The 13,186-nt window shown below is 37.0% G+C and overlaps 7 non-coding genes across 7 annotated transcripts; all 7 read left to right on the forward strand.

The window, feature by feature from the left end:
* Positions 1-733: 733 nt before the first annotated feature.
* On the forward strand, positions 734-869 carry LOC131654510 (small nucleolar RNA snoR134). The gene has a single exon (XR_009299535.1). It is a non-coding gene; the product is annotated as a small nucleolar RNA snoR134 (small nucleolar RNA).
* Positions 870-1,071: 202 nt separating this feature from the next.
* LOC131654492 (small nucleolar RNA U36a) lies at positions 1,072-1,156 on the forward strand. The gene has a single exon (XR_009299517.1). It is a non-coding gene; the product is annotated as a small nucleolar RNA U36a (small nucleolar RNA).
* A 50-nt stretch (positions 1,157-1,206) lies between these two features.
* Positions 1,207-1,298, forward strand: LOC131654436 (small nucleolar RNA Z223). The gene has a single exon (XR_009299474.1). It is a non-coding gene; the product is annotated as a small nucleolar RNA Z223 (small nucleolar RNA).
* Positions 1,299-1,380: 82 nt separating this feature from the next.
* LOC131654442 (small nucleolar RNA Z278) lies at positions 1,381-1,495 on the forward strand. Its single transcript, XR_009299480.1, has one exon. It is a non-coding gene; the product is annotated as a small nucleolar RNA Z278 (small nucleolar RNA).
* A 42-nt stretch (positions 1,496-1,537) lies between these two features.
* LOC131654445 (small nucleolar RNA Z278) lies at positions 1,538-1,661 on the forward strand. The gene has a single exon (XR_009299483.1). It is a non-coding gene; the product is annotated as a small nucleolar RNA Z278 (small nucleolar RNA).
* Positions 1,662-1,734: 73 nt separating this feature from the next.
* LOC131654479 (small nucleolar RNA snoR97) lies at positions 1,735-1,840 on the forward strand. Its single transcript, XR_009299510.1, has one exon. It is a non-coding gene; the product is annotated as a small nucleolar RNA snoR97 (small nucleolar RNA).
* A 34-nt stretch (positions 1,841-1,874) lies between these two features.
* On the forward strand, positions 1,875-1,957 carry LOC131654490 (small nucleolar RNA snoR8a). Its single transcript, XR_009299515.1, has one exon. It is a non-coding gene; the product is annotated as a small nucleolar RNA snoR8a (small nucleolar RNA).
* The last annotated feature ends 11,229 nt before the right edge of the window (positions 1,958-13,186 follow it).

Genomic DNA, 13,186 nt, shown 5'->3' on the forward strand with positions numbered 1-13,186 from the left:
TATTCTTATTTTTAACTACATCTTTTTATTAATTGTATATGTTTTTAATTTATAGCATGAGTGGGAAAAAAGTTTTTTTTTTAAAAAAAAGAGAGTAGTGGGCATGCCCGCATGTCCGCCATTAAACGGGGCGGGCCTAGTAAATGAGCCCGCGTCTACTATTTTGACCGTCCCACCCCACCCCGTTTTTTTGCGGGCTTTTGCGGGGTGGACCTAAACGGGCGGACATGCCCGTTTGCCACCCCTAGATAAAACACTCCAAACATGACTATTGGGAGTAATTTTTTTAAAATATGAATGTGTTTTTTTTTTAAAGTTGGTTTATAAAAAAAAATCAATTAATAGAAATTCAATCCGCAATAGCTTTTTCCTTTTATTCCATGTATATAAAAAATGAAATAATAAAAAATGTAAAAAAAAAAAGAGAAAAACTAATTTTATGTCAATATTTTTGAAATAAAAATTATAATAAAAAAATTAAAATGTTTTTTTAGTCAAATAAAAAAACGCTAAATTTGTGGTAATTGGTAAACGACTCCGAAATGTTTTTGCAAACCCTTTCCAACCCGGCTCATGAAATTCGGGTTTTAGGGTTTCGGCTCTGCTCTATAAATAAAAAACAGCATCACCATCTTCTAAACCATCATAGGGTTTGGCAGTGGCCGATCTAGATCTTGAAATTCATCTCCCCAAAAACTAACACTTATAGGTTATTTTTCGTCAATTCTCATCTCAGCCCGATGCTCTGGGGCTTCTCTTTTAATCTTCATGATTTCAAAGCCCCGAGGCACGTTCTAGATCGCCGCCGTTCGTGTTGCTGTTCTCCCTAATTTTCACGGCCGATCTGTGTCAAAGTAATGGCTAAATATCAATTTGATTTAATTTTTTGTTTGTTGAATTTGCCTCACTACACCTTTAGCTTGTTTTCTTATTAATATGAAAATCAAAGCTAGTCATAGAGGCACAAATTGAATCTAGGCGGTTTTCACGTGGTGCTTTAACCTTTCAATGTTTTTGCCTCTAAAAAAATTCGCCACAGTTTCTTATATCTCTTAGATTTTCGATTTTGTTTGGCAATGATTAAATATTATCCGCGCTTCTGAGTTTTCACTATGAAGTAAATGGAATTAATGGTTGAATTTCTTAATATGAGCCAAATTTGAATCTGAATTTTTTTTTACGAAGTTAGGTTTTGATTTTTCTAATATTTGGCTGTGATGACAATTGAAACAGCTTATGCCAGTTCTGCTTCTGAAAAATCGTGATTGATAGAGCTGTAATCTATTCTGAGCCTTTATGATATTTAAAATAATATTTCTTATCTTGTTAATGTAATTATGTGAGTGTGGTTTATATAATGCTGCGCTGTTTGTAATATTGGCCTATGATTATATAATATCCGAACTGTACGAGGTGTTTTGGATCCAAGCCCCTGTTTACAGGGAGAACCTACTTGGTGAAGAGACATCCATATGACAATGGATTTCTATGAGGCTTATATTATGTTTGTGTTTGTTTTTGGATTTTTGTATTTGCTACCGATGATGTTTTTTTAACAATCCAACTTGTTTGAGGTTATGGTTAACCCAAGATCCTGTTCGCAGGGTGAACCTACTTGGTGTTGCCATATTTCTAATGACATAAAGAGATTGAACTGAGGTTTTGGTTTTTAGTTCTAATTTTCAATCAGCTTTTGTATACTATATTGAGTTTTTAACTATACTCTTCTCCATTATTAATTAGTTGGCTAAGAGTCTGAATAAACTCATAGATTTGGTGTTGTCTATCAGCTTCATCTTTAGTAACCACGAGAATGGAGTTAAATAACAGCACGACATTGATTTAAAGTATATTATCAGTTTAAATAGATTAGGGTTGTTGCAATGATTATAAAAATTCCTCGTACTGAAAGCTACTAGCTTGACAGACACCTTACACCCATAGAATATGAGCAACACTCGTTCTGCTTCTTATAATTTTTTTACTTCAATTACATTTTATTTTGAAGTACTGTAAAACATATTTAGGTTTGTTATTGTGAATCAGTCGCAGCAGTTAGCTGTTCTGCATTATAGGGTGTTTAGTGGTTGGAGCTTTATTGTTGTTCGTTTTGGTGTTTTGGAGTTGGCAGCGGGGTGCGGGTAATGTAACAAATTCTGAATTGCCTAGCCTATTGGCATGTTTCAAAAATAACATATGTATATTATAAACTCTTAAGAGGAAAAAAACACATAAAATTTAAGTAACAGGAAAACTCAAGGATACTTTCATGAAATTAAAATAATTTAGAACAACACATTTCACTAATGATAGTGATGAAACCAATGAAAGGCCATGACACGATATAAATCAAGTAACATTTTTTGTCCCCATGAACGTACAGGTCATGAATTCTCATGACCAAGCTTCAATAAATATTTACAAGTTCACTCATCTCTGGTTCAATAATTGATTCTAAATCATAACCCTGCATCATCCCAACACTTATTTAGCAGTTTTGTAATACAAAAATAGCGGATCTTTTTAAAGTTGTAATGCCCTAATATAGCATCGTAGTATCGGATTTCAAATTTTAATTTAGAAATTTAAAAATTAGTCCTCTAGCTTCGAAAGGAGACAGGGTTATTTGGAATTCATGCATATTATTTATTATTTCACGCGTATTATTTTTGGATGAACACCAAGTCATTGAAAAATATAAGCTATGCGGATTAGAAACCTAGTGGAAGTGACCTTGGGAAAAATGTTTACATAAGCTAAAATTGGAGAAAATATCAGGAGATGAACTACCATTAGGGTTAGACATGCATTTCAATAACTTCTGGATTAGAGTTTATGATTTGTTGTTGAAGTTAAAAATATCTACCATTTGGACTATCACTATTATGGAGAGACTATCAATTTATCTATAACTCTCTTAATCACACTGGGAAAACTTATGATGATGAAATTGGTGGTGTTAGTATGGCTTTCACGGATGTCTATGGCCACCTTGAGGAACATAAGAAGTTAACATGATAATAAATTAGGGAGATAAAACCAGGTAGCTGTTTGTGTTGTTGTTTTTTGGTTAGTTTGGCTATGGCCATCCTAAGGAACATAAGAAAAAGTTAACATGTAAATTAATTAGGGAGATAAAACCTGCTAAGGTTTGTGGTGTTGTTTTGGGGACTTTAATGACACTGTCAATACCAGGGACAAAGTTGGAGGAAACCCCGAAAGTGCAAGCTAATGATGCAGAGAAGGCAAACTATGGAGGATTGTGGCCTTTGTGATGTTGGCTTTGAGGAGCATCCTTTCGTTTGGTACAGCAGGGAGGGAGGGTGAGCAGAATATATACAATGCAAATTGGATAGGTTTTGGGGGAATTAGGAGTTTATATACATATTTTCTCCAAGAGTTAAACACCTTCCAAGAAGAGCTTTGGATCATGGAGTCATTTACATTGCACTGGAAGCTAATTTGCACCAAAGGTGGAAAAAAAGGATTAGAACTTTCAAATTTGAAGGATGCTAGATGTGAAGAGACTATTTGCAGCTCCTAAACAAGTAGCTATGCTCATAATAAAGAGAAAATCGAAAGTTTGAGATATTTAGGAAGTTTGTTTGACAGGTGCATAAGTGACAATGTCATGAAAGAAATTGTGAAAATCGAGGAAACAATTCAAGATATGAACCTCCGGGTTAAACAAGTTGAGAGATCTTAACAAATAGTTGGATGACTGCTCAGGATGGAGGAGACTATTTGGAGGCAGTAGAGTAGGGACATTTGGTTGCAAGATGGTGATAGAAACACAAAGTTCTTTCATGGGAAAGCGATGCAAAGAAGGAAGTCTAATGAAGGAAGTATGAAGAAAATGAGAGGGTTCTAGTTTCCCATTTTGGTAAAAACAGGTTAAACAATGATCATATTCTCTGATATTCAAAAGTATTTGATAAATTAGAGGTTAAAAAGGCGACCCATCGAATGCACTCGTTGAAGGCTCCATGCCCATGACAACATTCCAACTCTTTTTTTTAAGAAATTCAAGCACATTGTTGGTAAGGACATAGAAACTCTTGCTCTGGATATTCTCAATAACAATCAAAGTCCCAAAGATCTTAACAACACCTTCATCTGTTTGATCTTGAAAGGGAAAAATCCAGTGTCCTCTGTTGAGTTTCGTCGTATGAGTATATGCAACGTCACAATGAGAATTGTGACCAAAACAATTGCTAATAGATTGAAATTGATTTTACCTGATATTATGGATGTAGTACAAAGTGCATTTGTCCAAGAGAGATTGATCACTTACAATAGACTAATTGCAATATAATGTTTTCACTGTATGAAAAAGAAAGTGAAAGGGAAGCATGGAATCGTAGCCCTCGAGTTGGACATGTCAAATGCATATGATAAGATCGAACGAGACTTTGTCAAATATATGCTCTTGAAAATGGGATTTCCTTGCAGCCTGGTGAAGACAATCATGGAATGTGTTACAACACTTTCCTATAGAACTCTGGTGAATGGCCAATATAGCAAGCCCTTTAACCCCCGAGCGTGGCTTAAGGTAAGGGGACCGACCCTTTTGTTATGCCCCAAAATTTGCTCTCATAATTATACTTTTATCGGGCTTATGCTTCTCATTTCATCTGCATCATCTTCCATTTGGTCATTAACATATCATGCAGTTCATTGAATAAATAGAATGAGGTTCATTGGATAAGTGTACATGGTATAAGCTAGGGTTTCATGGATCATTGTATCTTTATCAATGAGGGTTTATTTTGCAACCAAAGTTCATGGGTTAGGTTTCCATCATTTATTTAAGGCTTGATTCATTTGGTTTTCATTGGAGGTTGGATCATCTGATTATTTGGATTACAGGTCATAGGGCTTTGGATCTTATACAAGAAAGGGGTTGGATTCATGTGGATTCATCGCACAATTAGAGTTTTGATTCACTCTTGAATGCAATGGGTTTTACCTGATCAATAAGGTTACAAGACATATGCTCTAGATTTTATGCATGAGTTTGACGGGAAACATGGTGTTTTGAGAATCTTTTCAAGTTAGAAGGCATTTGGGAAAAGCTTTTACTTTTAGTCAAAGTCAACCATGGGAGCTTGACTTTTTTACCAAAGTCCACATGCAATCTTATTGGCTTTTATCTCATATCATGGTTCCTATTCAAGTGTTTCATACAAGAGCATAAAATTGGAAGATTCAAATTCAGAGTGATGTTGGGAAAGTGTAAAATTCAAATTACTTGAAAAAATTTAACACATGTCCAAGAGAGGTCAAATGCAAGTTCCAATTACAAGACATTACAAAAGAGGAAGGAAATTACAAGAAAAAATGAAGATTACATTAAAAAATCACACTTTTATTATGGTTGACTTTTTGATCAACAGTTGATCAAATACATTGACCTTTGACCAAACTCTATTAATCCTAAAAAGAAGACCCTAATCCTAGACCTAAGACTTTGCTTCCCCTTACCTTAAGGATTGCACTTCAAGTCATCATTATTTGAAATTTCAACTTGATTCCTTTGTCACACTTCAATGTTGCCATGGTCTTGACCCCTGCGTAACCTACATCATAACCAGACATCAATACCACTTCAGACATACATATGCAAGCACCTAATATACCAACCATGCTCAAGCCCAATGTACAAACTTTGCTTCATGTTGCAACGTAACCAAAACCTTCAAGCCCACCTACCAATCCCAACAACATACCAAAACAATTCCATCTTTATAAACCAAATAATTCACATACACCATGTTTAATTTATATATTTGTAGTGAACTCATTTTAATATCCTCATATGTATACCTTACTATTAATATCTTATGTTTGCATATGTGTATATGCATGTTTATCGGTGTCAAATCATGAAAAATATTCATTTACATGTGCATTTCATAACCATTCAAGCTTGAACCATTAACATGTATTCATTAATGGATAAATAATACCTACATGCATTTCTTGGATACACTCAATCAAGCAAAGAATATAGAGATTTCTTAAGATTGAAAAATTCGTGGATGTTACTTTTGATGATTCTCATCCGAGAAATGTTGGGAAAGATATTTCTTTTCATGATACATGTGCATTTTCAGAAGACATACTCAAAGATACCGAAGAAGGAATTGATCAACTTGAAATGGTAAAACCTGGGGAGGAGGAATAAGACTATAATGAAATGAAGAAGGATGAGAATCCATCTAAAGTGGATGATCTACCCTTGGTCGGGAGGTCTTCCAAGGACCATCCAATTAACAAACTTCTTGGAGACATCACCAAAGGCTTAACTACACTCTATAAGAGATAATGTGGGGAGAGATTGATATGAGGTTAATGGGGGAGTTAAATTACTTTCTTGGGCTTCAAAACAAACAACTCAAATAAGGGACATTTATGTGTCAAACAAAGTATTGCCAATAGTTGCTTAAATGTTTCGAGATAGTAGATGCAAAGTCAATCGTCACTCTAATGCCCATAAATGAAAACTCGGACAAAGATGAAAATGATAAGGATATTGACTTCAAAAGGTATAGAGCTCATGTGACAATATTCTCCGTTGGTTATCCAATGAGGTAATATTGTTTCACCTATCTCTTTGTTCGTAAGTCCTTATATCTTGCGTTGCTTATCTATATCTCTTGAAATTTGTTTGTATGTTCATGTTTTAAAAATTGATGTATGATGCAATCCCATGAATGTTCACTTTCAAATTTTTTGTTGATTAATCTATTAGTGTTATTCAATTATATGCTTATAGTGACTTCTTGTTTTAACCTTTTGTATTTCATCATCATATGTTTTTCTTTCATGACATAAATTTTTCACAATTGAAGTCTATGATCTTGGTGTCTAAGCATGTTATGTACTATTGTTCCTTGCACCTAAGTGTGCTTTCTATCGAATTTAAGACGAATTAAGTTTAGTATGTGAGTGTAGATGTAATTCTTGATGCAACCATGTCACATTTTATGCTAGCTTCTTTTGTTTTGGCTTTAGTAGTGATATATTGTTTTCACCAAGCTAGGCACATGCGTGTGCAACATCGGGAGTACCAATGTGAGCAGTTGCGTAAACATGATGTATTTGAAATGACTCAAGAGTTTAACATTGCATTGGATTCATCACCTTTCATGTATTTGTGCTTCTTATTGTGGTGATTGTTAGCGCTTTCTATTTATGTTTAAGATTTCTATCACTCCATGTATATGAGTATATGTGAGTGCATGTCCTTACTATTGCAAAATGCCTTTGTGTGATATGTTCGTATTTGTTTATTATATGATATTTCTCATGACTTTATTTGTCTCTTTTTTATATTATCAAAGGGGGGTGTCATACCCCAAAATTTTCCCTATCATTATTCATGTCCATCTCTTTTTGAAACATTCATCCTCAAATCATTCACATCCAGCATCATGTTTTGATTCAAGGATTCCTCAGTTTATACTGCATTTGAAGCTCAAAGCATGTGTTTGTTTATTTGTATGAGGGGATTAAGGTTTCTCATGACTAAGGTGTTGTGTTGATCAAAGTATTCCACTAATCATAGAAGATGGGTCATTTGGTTGCATGTATTAGATGATTGGGGCATTCTATTGTGATAATTAGTCAAGTGTATTTGTGGTGAATCAAAGATAAGGTTTTTTTTGGTATTATATGATGAATCAAATCACAATGGATTGGAGGGTTGTTTGAAGGAGAAGAAAGAACACTGTTGCATTGGTTTTGACCTAGTTTTCATTCAATATTGGAGGTGAATTATGCATTCTCTTGACGTTTGGTTGACAGAGTGCTCTTTCTCTTTTAACCAAAATATTCAAAGTCACAAGAAGTGTTATGTAATCAGGAATTCAAAAAAAGAGAAAAATTTTCTTCTTAATTTGAGTTATCAAGAGAAGAAAAGTGTTTTACTTTTTTGGAGATTCAAAAGAATTTATGGTTCTAAATCATGTCATCTACGTTTTTTCAAGTGCAAGTTTCAAATTAGAAAATGGTTGGAAAGTTGAAATTTCAGGAGAATTGTGATCAAGAAGATCACTTGGTCCAAATAATTTTGTCATGTCAAAATTCTCAAGAATTGCAAAGTGTCATGAGAGAATTAGAAGTTCAAATTCATAATCAAGATCAAATGGAAAAAATTCATTCATATTCGTATTAATTAAATGCTCTAATGTATTAACTGACACTGAGGTTTTATCAATTGATACGATAGAGATACTTTTGGACATTAAGTTAGTAGTGTTAACTTAAAGATATTTTCCTTATATCATTTCCTTTTGTTTTCTTCTTCATTCTACACCAAAAAGAGAAAGATAGAGAGAAGAAGTAGAGAGAAGGAAGAGCAAAGGAGAAAGAGGAGAAAAGCTTGGATCTTCACCATTTCTTCGCCGAATCAACTCATCTTCGACATCAACGACTCTTAATCGAGGTGGGTTCTAGTTAGAAACTTATAGTTTTGATTATGGATGAGAAATCATAAGTTTTGATTTAGGGTTTTGTATAGAGGAATTCTAGGTTTTGGACAAATTCATCAATGTTCATGAGCAAAGTGATTATAATCCATGAATAGATCACCTATAGTTTGTATCCATGCTTTAATCTGATTTGGAACAGGTTTAGATGGTTTTGAACCATGGAAGTTGTGGCTGAAACAGAACTGAGAACTGAATTCTCGCGCGCTTCGCGGCGCGAACGGGGCTGCGCGGCGCGAACTATGCAGGTTTTAGGGGTTCTGCTTCTGCCTTCAGCACGCGGCGCGTACTGGGTGTCGCGGCGCGAACAGTGTTAGAAATTATAGTGGTTTGCTTCTGCCATAGGGTTCGCGGCGCGACCTAGTTGTTGCGCGGCGCGAACTGAAGCTTCCTTAACCAATTTTTCTTAACTTAATGGAAATTGTTTCAAGCATAACTTTTGAACCATAACTCTGTTTTAATCACCGTTCGAAGTGATAGGAAGCTAGAAGCGTGTACTTCTAGTAGTATAGGTTTTGGGAACAAAGGGAGGATTATTTAATCGAGAATCGGGAAATTGCTTGAGTACTTGGGTTGGTTTTCGTTCGAATTCTTGAGAACGTTATGCTTTTTGTATGATGCTTGTGTACTCTTTAATTGTTACTGAGTTCTATTGCAGGTGGATTAGAATACCTTGTTATAAATGTTTATATCAAGAGGGTTGAATAACTTCATTGTTATGTGAATAAAGAATAAGTGAGGAAAAACTAGGAATTGTTAGGTTATGTAGCTTAACAAAGAAAACCTAGGATGAGACATTATATGGACATACGTGTTGGAATCTTATGATGAAAGGCTAACAGGCCTAGTGGTTTGCGGAAGCGATCACCCTTGTTGATGTATTAATCGGAACCGTAGTATTTTCTTTATTCTTTATTTTTCCTTTGAATGCTAACAGGCATTCACCGTGCAGAAAGGCACATAATCTTGGCAGGTTTGATTCCCGCTTTTGTGTACGAATGGAACCTACGGGTAGAGACTTGTGATGGTGTACGGGCCATGTGAAGTGACGATTCATGGGGAAAGGCTCATGAGTCCGAATCCATTTCGTATGTCAAGATTTTTCCAAAGGATTCATGACTCGTGCCACCTCCTAGACGTAGAAGGGGACGGGAATATGGGGATGCCTTGGTATTGGTTTCCGATTAATAATCTTGTGTTGAGTTGTTGAACTCTAAGTATGATTCCATATAATGTTAGTGTGTGAACTCAAGGTCTAGTTCCTTGTCTTGATTTGAGAGTGATAGGCTAGAACCTTGTAAAGCCGAGAGGATCCATAGGATAGGGAACTCACTGGGATTTTATATCTCACCCCATTATATATTGTTTTCAGGTACTACAGGTTCCGCGAAGGGTAAGGAGAAAGAAGTTTGATTTCCTTATTCCTTGTTCTTATTTTGGATATGGCGAAGCTTCCGTTGTGGAATTCTTTTGAGATCATTGTTTGATCTAGTTCTTAGCTTTTTATTTTGAACATCTTGTATGTATTATGCCATTGTGTAGAACCTTAGTATTTGGGCATTAATATGTATAATGTGTTGTCTAGGAACTTATTGGTATTTCAGTACCAAATACTTGGATTCATGTATACTTATATGATTTGATGCATGTATTTATATATGGGTGTTACAGTTGGTATCAGAGCAGGTCGTATCCTCGACCTAGCCATGAGATATTATAAGTGTTTCTTTCTGTCCAAGATGTGTTGTGTTCCCATGAGTTTTGTTGTGTTATGACTATGGCATTGAGCCTGATCAACTTAATCCCATTTTGATAACCTCCAGGAACATGGCGGACGGACGCAGGACTCGTGGTCGACCCCCCACACGACCTCCACAAGTGAATACACCGGATGGCGGTGCGAATGTTCCATGGCCCCAGTTCATGCAACAGATGCAACAGCAGCAGAATCAGTTCATGCTGCAGATGATGCAACAAATGAATGGCGGTCATAATGCTCCAGTGGTTGTGCCCGAAGCTGTAGGTGGGACTTATAGAGATTTCATTCGCATGAATCCTCCGGAATTTCATGGTGGATTAGATCCTATAAAGGCGCATGAGTGGGTGGCCAATGTAGAAGGAATCTTTGAGATCGTGCATTGTAGTGAAGAGGACAAGGTAGTGTTTGCTTCTCATTCGCTGAAAGGTCCAGCTATGAGGTGGTGGAAGGGTGCTTCTGCTTTGATGATTACTCAGGGAGTACCTAAGGAATGGGAGAATTTCAAGACCACTTTTATGGAGAAATACTTTCCTAGTTCACTGAGAACTAAGAAGGAGTTGGAGTTCCAGCAGTTAAGGCAGGACAATATGTCAGTAGCTACTTATGCTGAGAAGTTTGAGATTTTGGCTGCTTACTCTAGGCAGGCCGCGTATGCTCCTGATGAGGGTTGGAAGGTGGACCAGTTTCTGTTTGGTTTAAGGGCTGATATCTCACATAGTGTGTCCCAGAGGGAGTTCACTACTTATACAGAGTTGTTGCGACAATGTTATGTGGCCGAGACTAGTTTGAAGAAAGTTCAAGCTGAGGAAGATTTGAAGAAGAAGAATCAACATGAAAGAGGAAGGCCAAGCCAACAATTTCGACCTAGGCCACAAGCTTTCAAAGGAAAGCAAGTGCAAGGTCCTCGGTCTAGTGCACCTCCGGTGTGTCGTAGTTGTGGTAAGAATCACCTTGGAAGATGTGCCTTTGAAGGGGCGAAGTGTTTCCATTGTCATCAAGAAGGGCATATGGCTAGGAATTGTCCTCAGAATAGGAATCAAGTTCAAGGAAGGGGTACTGGTAGAGTTTATACCTTGGATGCTAAGAAGACCAAGGGTGATAACTCTTTGATTGCGGGTACGTGTTTCATTAATGGGCATTCTTGTTTTGTTCTGTTTGATTGTGGAGCAACACACTCTTTTGTGTCATTACAATGTATGAAGCGACTTGGGTTGCAAGCTACTCCTTTATTTCCTCCTATGGCGGTTACTACTGCTATGGATGAGATGGTAGAGACACCGTTGGTGTGTGAAAATTGTGTGTTATCTGTGGGTGGTAGGAATTTCCAGATTGATCTTGTTTGCTTACCACTTAAGAAGGTAGACGTTGTATTGGGAATGGATTGGCTTTCTGCTAATTCGGTGTTCATTGGGTGTGAGGAGAAGTTAATCATTATTCCAACTGAAGAAGCTACTCCGAAGGATGTGTTGACTACTATACTAGAAGGTACGGTAGGTATGATTAATTTCTTGTTTGAGAAAGAGAAGTCTGTTCTGTTGGTTCTCACTAAGGAGACGGGTGACAAGTTAGAGGTTTCACAAATTGCTGTCGTTAGAGAATTTTCCGATGTTTTTCCCGAGGATGTCACTTCTCTTCCTCCGGAAAGGGAAGTGGAATTCTCTATTGACCTGGTACCGGGAACGGCTCCTATATCCGTTTCTCCGTATCGGATGGCACCACTTGAATTAAGAGAATTGAAGGGGCAATTGGAAGAACTGATGGCTAAACATTTTGTGCGACCTAGTGTCTCACCGTGGGGAGCTCCAGTGTTGTTAGTAAAGAAGAAGGATGGTGGGATGAGACTATGTATTGATTACCGTCGGTTGAATAAGGCCACCATCAAGAACAAATACCCTTTGCCTAGGATAAACGACTTGTTAGATCAATTGAAAGGAGCCTGTGTGTTCTCGAAGATTGATTTGCGGTCAGGTTATCACCAAATCCGTGTGAAGAGCTCAGATGTGCCAAAGACTGCATTTAGAACCCGTTATGGTCATTACGAATTCTTGGTGATGCCTTTTGGTGTTACGAATGCTCCAGCTGTTTTCATGGATTATATGAATCGGTTATTTCAGCCTTACTTAGATCAATTTGTGGTAGTCTTTATCGATGACATTCTTATTTATTCTCGTACTCCACAAGAGCACGAAGAACACCTGAGGATTGTTCTGTCGGTACTGCAAGAAAATCAATTGTTTGCTAAGTTAAGTAAGTGTGAGTTTTGGATGACAGAGGTAAGATTTCTTGGTCATGTTATATCTCAAGGAGGTGTGGCAGTGGACCCGACGAAAATCGAAGCGGTAATTAATTGGGAGAGACCGAGCAATGTCTCAGAAGTCCGAAGTTTCTTAGGCTTAGCCGGCTACTACAGAAGATTTATAAAAGGGTTTTCTCAATTGGCTTTACCAATGACTAGACTTACTCGGAAGGAGTGTCCTTATGATTGGGATTCGGGGTGTGAACAGAGTTTCATGGGCTTGAAGGAAAGATTGACGACTGCTCCTGTTTTGATCGTTCCTGACCCAAATAAGTCCTATGAAGTATTTTGCGATGCTTCCAAGAAAGGATTAGGAGGGGTTTTGATGCAGGATGGTCAGGTGGTAGCATACACATCTCGACAGTTAAAGGTTCACGAAGAGAATTATCCAACTCATGATTTAGAATTGGCTGCAGTTGTTTTTACCCTAAAGGTGTGGCGTCATTACTTGTATGGAGTTCATTTTGAAATGTTCAGCGACCACAAGAGTTTAAAGTACCTATTCGACCAGAAGGAGTTGAATATGCGTCAGAGGCGGTGGATGGAATACTTAAAGGATTATGATTTTGACTTGAAGTATCATCCAGGCAAAGCAAATAAAGTGGCGGATGCTTTGAGTCGGAAGGTGTTAAAGAGGGC

Source organism: Vicia villosa, linkage group LG2, assembly GCF_029867415.1.
Source record: "Vicia villosa cultivar HV-30 ecotype Madison, WI linkage group LG2, Vvil1.0, whole genome shotgun sequence".
Taxonomy (NCBI): domain Eukaryota; kingdom Viridiplantae; phylum Streptophyta; class Magnoliopsida; order Fabales; family Fabaceae; genus Vicia; species Vicia villosa.